Raw genomic sequence first — 4,564 nt, 5'->3', positions numbered from 1 at the left:
ATTTCCTAGGGGTCTAGATAGAGTGAGAAGGTCTTCCACTGACAGATCCCCATAAGCATTGCTTTTGCAGTAAAAGGTGAACTGGTCCCTGAGAACAGCTATGCTTAAATAGTCTTTATTCTGTTGAATGACATCAAACCATCATTCTGCTGTGTTATAGTCTAGTTTAACAAAGAGTGAGCAGGGGCTCCTTTCATTTATCTTTATATTCCCCCTTAGTACCTAGATCATCACCTTGCTTTATCTCTCCCTTGTCCTCAAATTACAGATAGATAGATGTGTGTGCGTACATCTGTATATTATATGTGTGTGCCTATATATGTGTTCATAAATACATGTGCGTATATGCATATTTGTGTGTATACACACACATTCATGTATATTATATGTGTGCTTATATATGTTCATAAATACATATGTGTGTGTATATATACATATGTGTGTATACACATACACACATATTACTGTTTACGTGGTCTCTCTCCAATAAAATATGAATTCCTTCAGGGCAGGAATTGTTTTTCAATTTGTGTTCCCAGGCCTAACACAGTGCCTCCAACACAGTAGGTGCTTAATCAATGCTTGTTGGATTGGATTGGATTGAATTGGATTGGATTAGATGGCAATAGAGTGGAATGGAGTGGAATAGATTGTAAGATCACAGGCTTAGAGGCCATATTATGGGTTTTTTAATGGGTTTTTTTTGTCTGTCACAGATTCCTTTGACAGTCTGGTGAAACCTATGGACCCCTTCTCCAAATGTTTTCAAATGCATAAAATAAAATAAATGGAATTCCAAAGGAAACCAATTACATTGGAATAGTTAACAAAATGTTTAAAAAAAATTTCATGGGCCCCAGGTTAAGGACCCCTGATCTAGTTCTGCTTTCTCATCAATAGATTTCCTCACAAGAAATCGAGGCCCAGAGTTGGATGATTTGAGACAGGCTCTCTGATAAATGTTTGCCAAATGGATGAATGAATAATGTGGATTGGGTTGGTGTACCCAATGTTTAGTAGCACTTAAATACACAAGTATAATGCTTAGTATGTAAATTGACCCCTTTCAAGCAAGAATCAGACCCTTGAGGTGACTTTCCCAAGGCCACACAGTGAGTCTATAGTAGATGGAGACCAGAACCAACCCTGCTTTCCCCTAGCCATCTACCTTATCTTTAAGACCACACAAATAAATAAGAAGAAATTATTTGATGGGGCTAAAGGAGAAAGGAGCTTATGAAGGAAGAGGATAGAGCCTTTGAAAAGAGAGGAAAGCAGCCCTACTAATGGCGATGGGTTTACATTGAAAGAAAGGGGGAAACGGTGAAAGACCAAAATAAATAATAAATAGTCGACCCACTCTGCATGAAATCATTAGCTTCTTTCAGCAAAACCTCAGATAGCAAAGCACCACAAAATACAATGAGCCTGGAATTCGACATTTTAATGTGGAAATATAGTTCTATGGATCTCTGACTGCCTAAAAGTGGATTTGGAGAAAAGCTCCCATCTCAAATCCCTTCTATGTCCCCTGAAAGTGCAGCTGGCCTCCTGGGCTCGTTAGCTCAAAAGCAAAACCTCAGTCCCTATTTTGCAGAAACATTTCCATTTACTGTGCTGTCTGTCCCAGGAGCAATTTGCCACAATGGAAAGAGCTGCCATTTGACCTACAATGCAATTTTGAACTAATTAATAAAGTGACCATTAGTGCCCCAAGGGGATAATAACAGGAATAAAAACAAATTACCGCTATGGCTAATGCCCGCTAACTGGGGTGCAGAGGAGATTACCTCATTGTATTGTAAATTTCTTACAGCTCCACTCTTTTTTTTTCCACAAATACTTTTAAAGTGCACCCACTCAACACTTGGACCTTCTAGGGCCCTTGCAAGCCACATAAGAATTAGCCCTTCAAAGATCAATGAAGAGCTAATTGCTGCTAACAAAGTACCACCTGGAGAGAAATGTTACAATATGCCTTCTTTATAAAGCACCCGCTTTCTCCTTTCCCTCTCCCTGGGCTTTTCTCCTGTCCCTCCCTCCCACCATGATGGAGCAAGGGTGAGTCCAAAAGAAAGATAAGACGTGTCAAGGACTCTGGAGGTTAAGAGCTGGAGAAGCTCTGTTCTGTTTGCCTCACTGAGCTGCAGTTTATCCTCATTCTGTTGCCTTCTGTATCTTCTTTATCACACTTAGAATTTGTTGCTATCCTTGTACCACTCAGGAGCAATACCCAGAGAATCCATGGGGGAAAGCATCGCTAACAAACAAAAGCTAAAGCAAGTGTAGAAACCAAGGACCTGTGATTTCACCTAATTAAGCAGTCTATGTAACTGGAAACCTGCTTTATTCTAGCCACAATTGTAGATGCACACCTATAGCCACAATCCACAAGTTGGGACTTCCATAGCTTTTGCCAGGCCACTTGAAGATGTCTAGAAAGGCAGCTTGTGTAGTAAAACACGCACTGGCCCTAGGGTCATTGACCAGACCTGGATTCTAGTCCGAAATCTATTTTAGGCCAGTTATTAGCCTCTCCGCTTCTCAGCCCAGGCAAAGCTATATGTTAGTGTACAAAGTGAAAGATCTGTCTGGTGTGAAGAGAAAGTGAAAGATGTACAGGATGTGTTTCTATTCTCCAGGTTATCAGGGAAAATGGAGGTCATCTGAAAGAATAGAATTGATAATGTGATAAAGCAGAGGGGAAACCTCACTTGTGTTCAGAGGTTAGAGGGTAGAAGAATGTGACAGGGAAGGATGGAAGAAAGACCACTGAAAATGTTAAACTCTATAACAGGAATCAGCGTCTTCCTGTAGAAGTGAGAGCTTCGGCAGAGAAGGGCATGTGTACCAAGCTTGGAACCAGAGAAGTGGATAGCAATCTGGAAACTGTAGACCCCCTGAGTTTCACTCTTGTTCCCTTCAAAAGTCTAGAACACATTGTTGGGGATTGCTTTTTGAAGACTTAGAAAGGAAAGCAGCAATTCCTGAGAAGCCAGCATGGCTTCATCAAAAAAAGATCATTCCAGAATAACTTTTTTTTTTCGTAAGGCAATTAGACTGGTAAAACAGAGGAATACTGTGATAATAATAGCTAGCATTTATATTATGATTTGGTGTTTGTAAAACACTTTATAAATATTATCTCAGATCTTTCCCTTCATTCAAGATGGTATACAAAAAACAAAACAAAACAAAAAGACCAAAGCGGGGGAAAGGTCAAAAAGAAAATAAAGGAAAAGAACAAAAAAGAAGATGTAGCTGAAAATGTGGTAGAAAAGCCTTGACAGTATTGCAGCAGGAACGCCATCCTGGCCTGAGGGATCAGTAGATACTTGCAGTCTGTGATGTATTCCTGGTGAGCCAGAAATAGCAAGTGGAAATATGCCACACCAAAAAACCCAGATTAAAAGAAGAAAAAAGGAAAAGATACCTGCTACCATCTCAAAGCCAGTTGATGTTGATGAGAATGGAGGAACCTGAGTGGTAAAGATTTACAAAATGCCTAGGTATTACCCTACTGAGGATGTGCCTAGAAAGCTGTGAAGTCATGGCAAAAAGCCCTTCACCCGGCATGTAAGGAGACTCCGAGCTAGCATCACCCTGGGCACAGTTCTATTCTTTGCTTATTGGCTACCCAGGACGAGCAAGCGGCATTCCTGAAGCAGCTGGATAGCGGCTTGCTACTGGTAACTGGACCTCAGACAATCAGCCATGTTCCTCTGCAAAGGACCCATCAGAAATCTGTCATTGCCACCTCTACCAAGGTTAACCTTTTGGGTATAATAATTCCCAATCGTCTTTCTGATGCTTACTTCAAGAAGAAGAGGCTATATAAACCTAGACACACCAAGAAGGAGAGATTTTTGAAATAGAGAAAGAGAAATATGAGATTACAGAGCAGTACAGTCAGAAAACAGTGGACTCTCAGATCCTGCCCCAAATCAAGAAAATCCCTCAGCTCCATGGCTACCTACATTCTGTATTCTCTCTCTTCAATGGAGTTTATCCTCACAAACTGATGATTTAAATGCCTTGCAAAGAATTCTTATTAAAATATGTGGAATAGTGAATACATAGATAGAAAGAAAATCTCACTTTATTCTCACAACCACCTTGGGAGAGAGGTAGTTATTTTTATCCCTATTTTATAGATGAGGAAACTGAGGCAGACAGAGGTTAAGTGACTTGCCCACAGTCACATACTAGTAAGTATCTGAGGTCAGATTTGAACTCAGGTCTTCCCGACTCTAGGTCTAGCACTCTACCTACTGTGCCAACTAGCTGCCTGCTTTAGACATCACAAACTTAAAATATTTGAAAAAACTCTCTCATGCTAAAATTGTAGATAAAATAGAGAGATATGGATTAGATGATAATATAATTAGGGAGATTTCAAGACCCAGAGAATAGCCATTTAGTGATTCAATGTCAGCTGGGAAGGATGGCTAGTAGAGTGTGTCAGGGATGTCTTCTTGCTGCTTTGCTGTTCACCATTTCTGTCAGTGACCTAGATGAAGGCATAGATGATATGCTTGTCAAATTTGCAGATGGCATAGTGCTT

At 40.3% G+C, this 4,564-nt stretch overlaps 1 pseudogene; it reads left to right on the top strand.

The window, feature by feature from the left end:
• The first annotated feature begins 3,501 nt into the window (after nucleotides 1-3,501).
• LOC110197985 (large ribosomal subunit protein eL6 pseudogene) lies at nucleotides 3,502-4,030 on the top strand (annotated as a pseudogene).
• Nucleotides 4,031-4,564: the final 534 nt, after the last annotated feature.

The sequence above is a fragment of the Phascolarctos cinereus genome, unplaced genomic scaffold (genome assembly GCF_003287225.1).
Source record: "Phascolarctos cinereus isolate Bilbo 61053 unplaced genomic scaffold, phaCin_HiC Scaffold_5;HRSCAF=322, whole genome shotgun sequence".
NCBI lineage: Eukaryota > Metazoa > Chordata > Mammalia > Diprotodontia > Phascolarctidae > Phascolarctos > Phascolarctos cinereus.
Note: the sequence above shows the minus strand (reverse complement) of the source record. Positions and strands in the feature narration are given on the sequence as shown.